Raw genomic sequence first — 9,322 nt, 5'->3', positions numbered from 1 at the left:
GGAGCACAAAAAAGCCTACAGCACCTGGTATTCCCAGGCGGTCTCCCATCCAGGTACTAACTAGGCCCGACACTGCTTAGCTTCCGAGATCAGACGAGATCGGGCGCATTCAGTGTGGTGTGGCCGTAGGCTCTGGGCCTAGTGAGTTTTGTACTTTTAAGCATCTAGTCGGCTAGACCTTGCAGTTTTGAAAGGCAATTGAGAAATGGCTCACTTCCTGAACTTGGAGCACAAAAAAGCCTACAGCACCTGGCATTCCCAGGCGGTCTCCCATCCAGGTACTAACTAGGCCCGACACTGCTTAGCTTCCGAGATCAGACGAGATCGGGCGCATTCAGTGTGGTGTGGCCGTAGGCTCTGGGCCTAGTGAGTTTTGTACTTTTAAGCATCTAGTCGGCTAGACCTTGCAGTTTTGAAAGGCAATTGAGAAATGGCTCACTTCCTGAACTTGGAGCACAAAAAAGCCTACAGCACCTGGTATTCCCAGGCGGTCTCCCATCCAGGTACTAACTAGGCCCGACACTGCTTAGCTTCCGAGATCAGACGAGATCGGGCGCATTCAGTGTGGTGTGGCCGTAGGCTCGAGTAATGCTAAGAATATTACTCTTATGCATTTGCATTTAGTAAGCTAAGCCATGCAGCCACTTGCAACATGATACCACGCTCATCGCTCGATCAGCGCTCGATCAGGCGAGATATATAAGACTGGTGGGCCCATTCAGGACTCCTATGTCTGGTAGGATAACTTTAATCCATCCATCCTGTTTCTGTTGCAGGGAGGTGGAGAGAACAATCAACACAATAACGGCTTTCTTTCATGCCTCTTGAATGACTCAATATTCTCTGTACTGCATTACATGTGAAAGTCGATTTATTACCCATGAACACACTACCTGTATGCTAATTATATGTAAATAGGTAGCTCCAGCCCTCATAATGTTGTCCAACATTTCCGCTATAAAACGGGATAAAATTATTTTGGAAACATACCAAATTTGAAAAGTAATTGAGAAGTTGCGCAATTACTAATCATGGAGCACAAAATAGCCTACAGCACCTGGTATTCCCAGGCGGTCTCCCATCCAGGTACTAACTAGGCCCGACACTGCTTAGCTTCCGAGATCAGACGAGATCGGGCGCATTCAGTGTGGTGTGGCCGTAGGCTCTGGGCCTAGTGAGTTTTGTACTTTTAAGCATCTAGTCGGCTAGACCTTGCAGTTTTGAAAGGCAATTGAGAAATGGCTCACTTCCTGAACTTGGAGCACAAAAAAGCCTACAGCACCTGGTATTCCCAGGCAGTCTCCCATCCAGGTACTAACTAGGCCCGACACTGCTTAGCTTCCGAGATCAGACGAGATCGGGCGCATTCAGTGTGGTGTGGCCGTAGGCTCTAGTAATGCTAAGAATATTACTCTTATGCATTTGCATTTAGTAAGCTAAGCCATGCAGCCACTTGCAACATGATACCACGCTCATCGCTCGATCAGCGCTCGATCAGGCGAGATATATAAGACTGGTGGGCCCATTCAGGACTCCTATGTCTGGTAGGATAACTTTAATCCATCCATCCTGTTTCTGTTGCAGGGAGGTGGAGAGAACAATCAACACAATAACGGCTTTCTTTCATGCCTCTTGAAGGACTCAATATTCTCTGTACTGCATTACATGTGAAAGTCGATTTATTACCCATGAACACACTACCTGTATGCTAATTATATGTAAATAGGTAGCTCCAGCCCTCATAATGTTGTCCAACATTTCCGCTATAAAACGGGATAAAATTATTTTGGAAACATACCAAATTTGAAAAGTAATTGAGAAGTTGTGCAATTACAAATCATGGAGCACAAAATAGCCTACAGCACCTGGTATTCCCAGGCGGTCTCCCATCCAGGTACTAACTAGGCCCGACACTGCTTAGCTTCCGAGATCGGGCGCATTCAGTGTGGTGTGGCCGTAGGCTCTGGGCCTAGTGAGTTTTGTACTTTTAAGCATCTAGTCGGCTAGACCTTGCAGTTTTGAAAGGCAATTGAGAAATGGCTCACTTCCTGAACTTGGAGCACAAAAAAGCCTACAGCACCTGGTATTCCCAGGCGGTCTCCCATCCAGGTACTAACTAGGCCCGACACTGCTTAGCTTCCGAGATCAGACGAGATCGGGCGCATTCAGTGTGGTGTGGCCGTAGGCTCTGGTCCTAGTGAGTTTTGTACTTTTAAGCATCTAGTCGGCTAGACCTTGCAGTTTTGAAAGGCAATTGAGAAATGGCTCACTTCCTGAACTTGGAGCACAAAAAAGCCTACAGCACCTGGTATTCCCAGGCGGAATCCCATCCAGGTACTAACTAGGCCCGACACTGCTTAGCTTCCGAGATCAGACGAGATCGGGCGCATTCAGTGTGGTGTGGCCGTAGGCTCTGGGCCTAGTGAGTTTTGTACTTTTAAGCATCTAGTCGGCTAGACCTTGCAGTTTTGAAAGGCAATTGAGAAATGGCTCACTTCCTGAACTTGGAGCACAAAAAAGCCTACAGCACCTGGTATTCCCAGGCGGTCTCCCATCCAGGTACTAACTAGGCCCGACACTGCTTAGCTTCCGAGATCAGACGAGATCGGGCGCATTCAGTGTGGTGTGGCCGTAGGCTCTGGGCCTAGTGAGTTTTGTACTTTTAAGCATCTAGTCGGCTAGACCTTGCAGTTTTGAAAGGCAATTGAGAAATGGCTCACTTCCTGAACTTGGAGCACAAAAAAGCCTACAGCACCTGGTATTCCCAGGCGGTCTCCCATCCAGGTACTAACTAGGCCCGACACTGCTTAGCTTCGGAGATCAGACGAGATCGGGCGCATTCAGTGTGGTGTGGCCGTAGGCTCGAGTAATGCTAAGAATATTACTCTTATGCATTTGCATTTAGTAAGCTAAGCCATGCAGCCACTTGCAACATGATACCACGCTCATCGCTCGATCAGCGCTCGATCAGGCGAGATATATAAGACTGGTGGGCCCATTCAGGACTCCTATGTCTGGTAGGATAACTTTAATCCATCCATCCTGTTTCTATTGCAGGGAGGTGGAGAGAACAATCAACACAATAACGGCTTTCTTTCATGCCTCTTGAAGGACTCAATATTCTCTGTACTGCATTACATGTGAAAGTCGATTTATTACCCATGAACACACTACCTGTATGCTAATTATATGTAAATAGGTAGCTCCAGCCCTCATAATGTTGTCCAACATTTCCGCTATAAAACGGGATAAAATTATTTTGGAAACATACCAAATTTGAAAAGTAATTGAGAAGTTGCGCAATTACTAATCATGGAGCACAAAATAGCCTACAGCACCTGGTATTCCCAGGCGGTCTCCCATCCAGGTACTAACTAGGCCCGACACTGCTTAGCTTTCGAGATCAGACGAGATCGGGCGCATTCAGTGTGGTGTGGCCGTAGGCTCTGGGCCTAGTGAGTTTTGTACTTTTAAGCATCTAGTCGGCTAGACCTTGCAGTTTTGAAAGGCAATTGAGAAATGGCTCACTTCCTGAACTTGGAGCACAAAAAAGCCTACAGCACCTGGTATTCCCAGGCAGTCTCCCATCCAGGTACTAACTAGGCCAGACACTGCTTAGCTTCAGAGATCAGACGAGATCGGGCGCATTCAGTGTGGTGTGGCCGTAGGCTCTAGTAATGCTAAGAATATTACTCTTATGCATTTGCATTTAGTAAGCTAAGCCATGCAGCCACTTGCAACATGATACCACGCTCATCGCTCGATCAGCGCTCGATCAGGCGAGATATATAAGACTGGTGGGCCCATTCAGGACTCCTATGTCTGGTAGGATAACTTTAATCCATCCATCCTGTTTCTGTTGCAGGGAGGTGGAGAGAACAATCAACACAATAACGGCTTTCTTTCATGCCTCTTGAAGGACTCAATATTCTCTGTACTGCATTACATGTGAAAGTCGATTTATTACCCATGAACACACTACCTGTATGCTAATTATATGTAAATAGGTAGCTCCAGCCCTCATAATGTTGTCCAACATTTCCGCTATAAAACGGGATAAAATTATTTTGGAAACATACCAAATTTGAAAAGTAATTGAGAAGTTGTGCAATTACAAATCATGGAGCACAAAATAGCCTACAGCACCTGGTATTCCCAGGCGGTCTCCCATCCAGGTACTAACTAGGCCCGACACTGCTTAGCTTCTGAGATCGGGCGCATTCAGTGTGGTGTGGCCGTAGGCTCTGGGCCTAGTGAGTTTTGTACTTTTAAGCATCTAGTCGGCTAGACCTTGCAGTTTTGAAAGGCAATTGAGAAATGGCTCACTTCCTGAACTTGGAGCACAAAAAAGCCTACAGCACCTGGTATTCCCAGGCGGTCTCCCATCCAGGTACTAACTAGGCCCGACACTGCTTAGCTTCCGAGATCAGGCGCATTCAGTGTGGTGTGTCCGTAGGCTCTGGGCCTAGTGAGTTTTGTACTTTTAAGCATCTAGTCGGCTAGACCTTGCAGTTTTGAAAGGCAATTGAGAAATGGCTCACTTCCTGAACTTGGAGCACAAAAAAGCCTACAGCACCTGGTATTCCCAGGCGGTCTCCCATCCAGGTACTAACTAGGCCCGACACTGCTTAGCTTCCGAGATCAGACGAGATCGGGCGCATTCAGTGTGGTGTGGCCGTAGGCTCTGGGCCTAGTGAGTTTTGTACTTTTAAGCATCTAGTCGGCTAGACCTTGCAGTTTTGAAAGGCAATTGAGAAATGGCTCACTTCCTGAACTTGGAGCACAAAAAAGCCTACAGCACCTGGTATTCCCAGGCGGTCTCCCATCCAGGTACTAACTAGGCCCGACACTGCTTAGCTTCCGAGATCAGACGAGATCGGGCGCATTCAGTGTGGTGTGGCCGTAGGCTCGAGTAATGCTAAGAATATTACTCTTATGCATTTGCATTTAGTAAGCTAAGCCATGCAGCCACTTGCAACATGATACCACGCTCATCGCTCGATCAGCGCTCGATCAGGCGAGATATATAAGACTGGTGGGCCCATTCAGGACTCCTATGTCTGGTAGGATAACTTTAATCCATCCATCCTGTTTCTGTTGCAGGGAGGTGGAGAGAACAATCAACACAATAACGGCTTTCTTTCATGCCTCTTGAAGGACTCAATATTCTCTGTACTGCATTACATGTGAAAGTCGATTTATTACCCATGAACACACTACCTGTATGCTAATTATATGTAAATAGGTAGCTCCAGCACTCATAATGTTGTCCAACATTTCCGCTATAAAACGGGATAAAATTATTTTGGAAACATACCAAATTTGAAAAGTAATTGAGAAGTTGCGCAATTACTAATCATGGAGCACAAAATAGCCTACAGCACCTGGTATTCCCAGGCGGTCTCCCATCCAGGTACTAACTAGGCCCAACACTGCTTAGCTTCCGAGATCAGACGAGATCGGGCGCATTCAGTGTGGTGTGGCCGTAGGCTCTGGGCCTAGTGAGTTTTGTACTTTTAAGCATCTAGTCGGCTAGACCTTGCAGTTTTGAAAGGCAATTGAGAAATGGCTCACTTCCTGAACTTGGAGCACAAAAAAGCCTACAGCACCTGTTATTCCCAGGCAGTCTCCCATCCAGGTACTAACTAGGCCCGACACTGCTTAGCTTCCGAGATCAGACGAGATCGGGCGCATTCAGTGTGGTGTGGCCGTAGGCTCTAGTAATGCTAAGAATATTACTCTTATGCATTTGCATTTAGTAAGCTAAGCCATGCAGCCACTTGCAACATGATACCACGCTCATCGCTCGATCAGCGCTCGATCAGGCGAGATATATAAGACTGGTGGGCCCATTCAGGACTCCTATGTCTGGTAGGATAACTTTAATCCATCCATCCTGTTTCTGTTGCAGGGAGGTGGAGAGAACAATCAACACAATAACGGCTTTCTTTCATGCCTCTTGAAGGACTCAATATTCTCTGTACTGCATTACATGTGAAAGTCGATTTATTACCCATGAACACACTACCTGTATGCTAATTATATGTAAATAGGTAGCTCCAGCCCTCATAATGTTGTCCAACATTTCCGCTATAAAACGGGATAAAATTATTTTGGAAACATACCAAATTTGAAAAGTAATTGAGAAGTTGTGCAATTACTAATCATGGAGCACAAAATAGCCTACAGCACCTGGTATTCCCAGGCGGTCTCCCATCCAGGTACTAACTAGGCCCGACACTGCTTAGCTTCCGAGATCAGACGAGATCGGGCACATTCAGTGTGGTGTGGCCGTAGGCTCTGGGCCTAGTGAGTTTTGTACTTTTAAGCATCTAGTCGGCTAGACCTTGCAGTTTTGAAAGGCAATTGAGAAATGGCTCACTTCCTGAACTTGGAGCACAAAAAAGCCTACAGCACCTGGTATTCCCAGGCGGTCTCCCATCCAGGTACTAACTAGGCCCGACACTGCTTAGCTTCCGAGATCAGACGAGATCGGGCGCATTCAGTGTGGTGTGGCCGTAGGCTCTGGTCCTAGTGAGTTTTGTACTTTTAAGCATCTAGTCGGCTAGACCTTGCAGTTTTGAAAGGCAATGGAGAAATGGCTCACTTCCTGAACTTGGAGCACAAAAAAGCCTACAGCACCTGGTATTCCCAGGCGGTCTCCCATCCAGGTACTAACTAGGCCCGACACTGCTTAGCTTCCGAGATCAGACGAGATCGGGCGCATTCAGTGTGGTGTGGCCGTAGGCTCTGGGCCTAGTGAGTTTTGTACTTTTAAGCATCTAGTCGGCTAGACCTTGCAGTTTTGAAATGCAATTGAGAAATGGCTCACTTCCTGAACTTGGAGCACAAAAAAGCCTACAGCACCTGGTATTCCCAGGCGGTCTCCCATCCAGGTACTAACTAGGCCCGACACTGCTTAGCTTCCGAGATCAGACGAGATCGGGCGCATTCAGTGTGGTGTGGCCGTAGGCTCGAGTAATGCTAAGAATATTACTCTTATGCATTTGCATTTAGTAAGCTAAGCCATGCAGCCACTTGCAACATGATACCACGCTCATCGCTCGATCAGCGCTCGATCAGGCGAGATATATAAGACTGGTGGGCCCATTCAGGACTCCTATGTCTGGTAGGATAACTTTAATCCATCCATCCTGTTTCTGTTGCAGGGAGGTGGAGAGAACAATCAACACAATAACGGCTTTCTTTCATGCCTCTTGAAGGACTCAATATTCTCTGTACTGCATTACATGTGAAAGTCGATTTATTACCCATGAACACACTACCTGTATGCTAATTATATGTAAATAGGTAGCTCCAGCACTCATAATGTTGTCCAACATTTCCGCTATAAAACGGGATAAAATTATTTTGGAAACATACCAAATTTGAAAAGTAATTGAGAAGTTGCGCAATTACTAATCATGGAGCACAAAATAGCCTACAGCACCTGGTATTCCCAGGCGGTCTCCCATCCAGGTACTAACTAGGCCCAACACTGCTTAGCTTCCGAGATCAGACGAGATCGGGCGCATTCAGTGTGGTGTGGCCGTAGGCTCTGGGCCTAGTGAGTTTTGTACTTTTAAGCATCTAGTCGGCTAGACCTTGCAGTTTTGAAAGGCAATTGAGAAATGGCTCACTTCCTGAACTTGGAGCACAAAAAAGCCTACAGCACCTGTTATTCCCAGGCAGTCTCCCATCCAGGTACTAACTAGGCCCGACACTGCTTAGCTTCCGAGATCAGACGAGATCGGGCGCATTCAGTGTGGTGTGGCCGTAGGCTCTAGTAATGCTAAGAATATTACTCTTATGCATTTGCATTTAGTAAGCTAAGCCATGCAGCCACTTGCAACATGATACCACGCTCATCGCTCGATCAGCGCTCGATCAGGCGAGATATATAAGACTGGTGGGCCCATTCAGGACTCCTATGTCTGGTAGGATAACTTTAATCCATCCATCCTGTTTCTGTTGCAGGGAGGTGGAGAGAACAATCAACACAATAACGGCTTTCTTTCATGCCTCTTGAAGGACTCAATATTCTCTGTACTGCATTACATGTGAAAGTCGATTTATTACCCATGAACACACTACCTGTATGCTAATTATATGTAAATAGGTAGCTCCAGCCCTCATAATGTTGTCCAACATTTCCGCTATAAAACGGGATAAAATTATTTTGGAAACATACCAAATTTGAAAAGTAATTGAGAAGTTGTGCAATTACTAATCATGGAGCACAAAATAGCCTACAGCACCTGGTATTCCCAGGCGGTCTCCCATCCAGGTACTAACTAGGCCCGACACTGCTTAGCTTCCGAGATCAGACGAGATCGGGCACATTCAGTGTGGTGTGGCCGTAGGCTCTGGGCCTAGTGAGTTTTGTACTTTTAAGCATCTAGTCGGCTAGACCTTGCAGTTTTGAAAGGCAATTGAGAAATGGCTCACTTCCTGAACTTGGAGCACAAAAAAGCCTACAGCACCTGGTATTCCCAGGCGGTCTCCCATCCAGGTACTAACTAGGCCCGACACTGCTTAGCTTCCGAGATCAGACGAGATCGGGCGCATTCAGTGTGGTGTGGCCGTAGGCTCTGGTCCTAGTGAGTTTTGTACTTTTAAGCATCTAGTCGGCTAGACCTTGCAGTTTTGAAAGGCAATTGAGAAATGGCTCACTTCCTGAACTTGGAGCACAAAAAAGCCTACAGCACCTGGTATTCCCAGGCGGTCTCCCATCCAGGTACTAACTAGGCCTGACACTGCTTAGCTTCCGAGATCAGACGAGATCGGGCGCATTCAGTGTGGTGTGGCCGTAGGCTCTGGGCCTAGTGAGTTTTGTACTTTTAAGCATCTAGTCGGCTAGACCTTGCAGTTTTGAAAGGCAATTGAGAAATGGCTCACTTCCTGAACTTGGAGCACAAAAAAGCCTACAGCACCTGGTATTCCCAGGCGGTCTCCCATCCAGGTACTAACTAGGCCCGACACTGCTTAGCTTCCGAGATCAGACGAGATCGGGCGCATTCAGTGTGGTGTGGCCGTAGGCTCTGGTCCTAGTGAGTTTTGTACTTTTAAGCATCTAGTCGGCTAGACCTTGCAGTTTTGAAAGGCAATTGAGAAATGGCTCACTTCCTGAACTTGGAGCACAAAAAAGCCTACAGCACCTGGTATTCCCAGGCGGTCTCCCATCCAGGTACTAACTAGGCCCGACACTGCTTAGCTTCCGAGATCAGACGAGATCGGGCGCATTCAGTGTGGTGTGGCCGTAGGCTCTGGGCCTAGTGAGTTTTGTACTTTTAAGCATCTAGTCGGCTAGACCTTGCAGTTT

At 47.0% G+C, this 9,322-nt stretch overlaps 25 non-coding genes and 4 pseudogenes across 25 annotated transcripts; all 29 read right to left on the bottom strand.

The window, feature by feature from the left end:
* Positions 1-12: 12 nt before the first annotated feature.
* Positions 13-131, bottom strand: LOC138478963 (5S ribosomal RNA). Its single transcript, XR_011272781.1, has one exon. It is a non-coding gene; the product is annotated as a 5S ribosomal RNA (ribosomal RNA).
* Positions 132-237: 106 nt separating this feature from the next.
* On the bottom strand, positions 238-356 carry LOC138477872 (5S ribosomal RNA). The gene has a single exon (XR_011271791.1). It is a non-coding gene; the product is annotated as a 5S ribosomal RNA (ribosomal RNA).
* A 106-nt stretch (positions 357-462) lies between these two features.
* On the bottom strand, positions 463-581 carry LOC138478951 (5S ribosomal RNA). Its single transcript, XR_011272770.1, has one exon. It is a non-coding gene; the product is annotated as a 5S ribosomal RNA (ribosomal RNA).
* Positions 582-1,045: 464 nt separating this feature from the next.
* Positions 1,046-1,164, bottom strand: LOC138478939 (5S ribosomal RNA). The gene has a single exon (XR_011272759.1). It is a non-coding gene; the product is annotated as a 5S ribosomal RNA (ribosomal RNA).
* A 106-nt stretch (positions 1,165-1,270) lies between these two features.
* LOC138478260 (5S ribosomal RNA) lies at positions 1,271-1,389 on the bottom strand. The gene has a single exon (XR_011272144.1). It is a non-coding gene; the product is annotated as a 5S ribosomal RNA (ribosomal RNA).
* Positions 1,390-1,853: 464 nt separating this feature from the next.
* LOC138473934 (5S ribosomal RNA) lies at positions 1,854-1,962 on the bottom strand (annotated as a pseudogene).
* A 106-nt stretch (positions 1,963-2,068) lies between these two features.
* Positions 2,069-2,187, bottom strand: LOC138478927 (5S ribosomal RNA). Its single transcript, XR_011272748.1, has one exon. It is a non-coding gene; the product is annotated as a 5S ribosomal RNA (ribosomal RNA).
* A 106-nt stretch (positions 2,188-2,293) lies between these two features.
* Positions 2,294-2,412, bottom strand: LOC138479076 (5S ribosomal RNA). The gene has a single exon (XR_011272884.1). It is a non-coding gene; the product is annotated as a 5S ribosomal RNA (ribosomal RNA).
* A 106-nt stretch (positions 2,413-2,518) lies between these two features.
* On the bottom strand, positions 2,519-2,637 carry LOC138478915 (5S ribosomal RNA). Its single transcript, XR_011272737.1, has one exon. It is a non-coding gene; the product is annotated as a 5S ribosomal RNA (ribosomal RNA).
* Positions 2,638-2,743: 106 nt separating this feature from the next.
* Positions 2,744-2,862, bottom strand: LOC138479400 (5S ribosomal RNA). The gene has a single exon (XR_011273178.1). It is a non-coding gene; the product is annotated as a 5S ribosomal RNA (ribosomal RNA).
* A 464-nt stretch (positions 2,863-3,326) lies between these two features.
* Positions 3,327-3,445, bottom strand: LOC138478233 (5S ribosomal RNA). Its single transcript, XR_011272119.1, has one exon. It is a non-coding gene; the product is annotated as a 5S ribosomal RNA (ribosomal RNA).
* A 106-nt stretch (positions 3,446-3,551) lies between these two features.
* Positions 3,552-3,670, bottom strand: LOC138473870 (5S ribosomal RNA; annotated as a pseudogene).
* A 464-nt stretch (positions 3,671-4,134) lies between these two features.
* On the bottom strand, positions 4,135-4,243 carry LOC138474360 (5S ribosomal RNA; annotated as a pseudogene).
* A 106-nt stretch (positions 4,244-4,349) lies between these two features.
* LOC138474665 (5S ribosomal RNA) lies at positions 4,350-4,458 on the bottom strand (annotated as a pseudogene).
* Positions 4,459-4,564: 106 nt separating this feature from the next.
* LOC138478901 (5S ribosomal RNA) lies at positions 4,565-4,683 on the bottom strand. The gene has a single exon (XR_011272725.1). It is a non-coding gene; the product is annotated as a 5S ribosomal RNA (ribosomal RNA).
* A 106-nt stretch (positions 4,684-4,789) lies between these two features.
* LOC138478889 (5S ribosomal RNA) lies at positions 4,790-4,908 on the bottom strand. Its single transcript, XR_011272714.1, has one exon. It is a non-coding gene; the product is annotated as a 5S ribosomal RNA (ribosomal RNA).
* Positions 4,909-5,372: 464 nt separating this feature from the next.
* LOC138475423 (5S ribosomal RNA) lies at positions 5,373-5,491 on the bottom strand. The gene has a single exon (XR_011269568.1). It is a non-coding gene; the product is annotated as a 5S ribosomal RNA (ribosomal RNA).
* A 106-nt stretch (positions 5,492-5,597) lies between these two features.
* Positions 5,598-5,716, bottom strand: LOC138479633 (5S ribosomal RNA). The gene has a single exon (XR_011273390.1). It is a non-coding gene; the product is annotated as a 5S ribosomal RNA (ribosomal RNA).
* A 464-nt stretch (positions 5,717-6,180) lies between these two features.
* On the bottom strand, positions 6,181-6,299 carry LOC138477910 (5S ribosomal RNA). Its single transcript, XR_011271826.1, has one exon. It is a non-coding gene; the product is annotated as a 5S ribosomal RNA (ribosomal RNA).
* Positions 6,300-6,405: 106 nt separating this feature from the next.
* Positions 6,406-6,524, bottom strand: LOC138478877 (5S ribosomal RNA). The gene has a single exon (XR_011272703.1). It is a non-coding gene; the product is annotated as a 5S ribosomal RNA (ribosomal RNA).
* A 106-nt stretch (positions 6,525-6,630) lies between these two features.
* On the bottom strand, positions 6,631-6,749 carry LOC138478865 (5S ribosomal RNA). The gene has a single exon (XR_011272692.1). It is a non-coding gene; the product is annotated as a 5S ribosomal RNA (ribosomal RNA).
* Positions 6,750-6,855: 106 nt separating this feature from the next.
* On the bottom strand, positions 6,856-6,974 carry LOC138478853 (5S ribosomal RNA). Its single transcript, XR_011272681.1, has one exon. It is a non-coding gene; the product is annotated as a 5S ribosomal RNA (ribosomal RNA).
* A 464-nt stretch (positions 6,975-7,438) lies between these two features.
* On the bottom strand, positions 7,439-7,557 carry LOC138475411 (5S ribosomal RNA). The gene has a single exon (XR_011269557.1). It is a non-coding gene; the product is annotated as a 5S ribosomal RNA (ribosomal RNA).
* A 106-nt stretch (positions 7,558-7,663) lies between these two features.
* Positions 7,664-7,782, bottom strand: LOC138479632 (5S ribosomal RNA). Its single transcript, XR_011273389.1, has one exon. It is a non-coding gene; the product is annotated as a 5S ribosomal RNA (ribosomal RNA).
* A 464-nt stretch (positions 7,783-8,246) lies between these two features.
* On the bottom strand, positions 8,247-8,365 carry LOC138477908 (5S ribosomal RNA). Its single transcript, XR_011271824.1, has one exon. It is a non-coding gene; the product is annotated as a 5S ribosomal RNA (ribosomal RNA).
* Positions 8,366-8,471: 106 nt separating this feature from the next.
* On the bottom strand, positions 8,472-8,590 carry LOC138478841 (5S ribosomal RNA). The gene has a single exon (XR_011272670.1). It is a non-coding gene; the product is annotated as a 5S ribosomal RNA (ribosomal RNA).
* A 106-nt stretch (positions 8,591-8,696) lies between these two features.
* LOC138478886 (5S ribosomal RNA) lies at positions 8,697-8,815 on the bottom strand. The gene has a single exon (XR_011272711.1). It is a non-coding gene; the product is annotated as a 5S ribosomal RNA (ribosomal RNA).
* A 106-nt stretch (positions 8,816-8,921) lies between these two features.
* On the bottom strand, positions 8,922-9,040 carry LOC138478829 (5S ribosomal RNA). The gene has a single exon (XR_011272659.1). It is a non-coding gene; the product is annotated as a 5S ribosomal RNA (ribosomal RNA).
* A 106-nt stretch (positions 9,041-9,146) lies between these two features.
* Positions 9,147-9,265, bottom strand: LOC138478817 (5S ribosomal RNA). The gene has a single exon (XR_011272648.1). It is a non-coding gene; the product is annotated as a 5S ribosomal RNA (ribosomal RNA).
* Positions 9,266-9,322: the final 57 nt, after the last annotated feature.

This window comes from Ambystoma mexicanum, chromosome 8 (assembly GCF_040938575.1).
Source record: "Ambystoma mexicanum isolate Mex_15411 chromosome 8, UKY_AmexF1_1, whole genome shotgun sequence".
Classification (NCBI taxonomy): Eukaryota; Metazoa; Chordata; class Amphibia; order Caudata; family Ambystomatidae; genus Ambystoma; species Ambystoma mexicanum.
Note: the sequence above shows the minus strand (reverse complement) of the source record. Positions and strands in the feature narration are given on the sequence as shown.